The sequence below is a fragment of the Pleuronectes platessa genome, chromosome 8 (assembly GCF_947347685.1).
Source record: "Pleuronectes platessa chromosome 8, fPlePla1.1, whole genome shotgun sequence".
Taxonomy (NCBI): domain Eukaryota; kingdom Metazoa; phylum Chordata; class Actinopteri; order Pleuronectiformes; family Pleuronectidae; genus Pleuronectes; species Pleuronectes platessa.
In genome coordinates this window covers 28,702,317-28,702,873 of record NC_070633.1, presented here as the reverse complement: position 1 = coordinate 28,702,873, position 557 = coordinate 28,702,317, and positions in this window count along the sequence as shown.

Sequence of the window (557 nt, the reverse complement as noted above, 5' to 3'; positions counted from 1 at the left end):
GAATCGATCGTGGATTCTACAAAGAGAACTTCACAATCATCTTTCTCCTGGAAACTGAACAAGTGGAAACGTGTCACCTCACATATTTCCCTCATAGAGATGATTTGATTCTGTATTTCAGTTTTGATATTTTTCCTCCTCACTGTTTAACTTGCTCTTTACGGTCACCACCTCACAATCTGTGTGTGCGTCCTCATGCAGCATTTAGAAAACTAAACAGACACACACACAACGAACAGGATGTGGTGGAGGTCGTTCTCTGACCTTGGATCAGTTCTTCTGGAGCAAACGGTCGGAATCATCACTTCAATCATCTCTGAGAAGTTTGAGAAAAGTCCTGATGCAGTGAAATGAATATTCACAAGTTTAAAGGACGAGTGTGTGATGTTGTCGTGATTATTATTATTATTAAAAGTAAAACATTTGAAAACCCAGTTAGATCAACACACATTCAGTCAACTCTGGGGAACAAGCTGAGAAAGTGTCCCCAGTTTGAGTCACTGGGAGATTCACTGGTCTCGAGGGGATTTTCAGATAAAACGTCGTCATCATCTCGA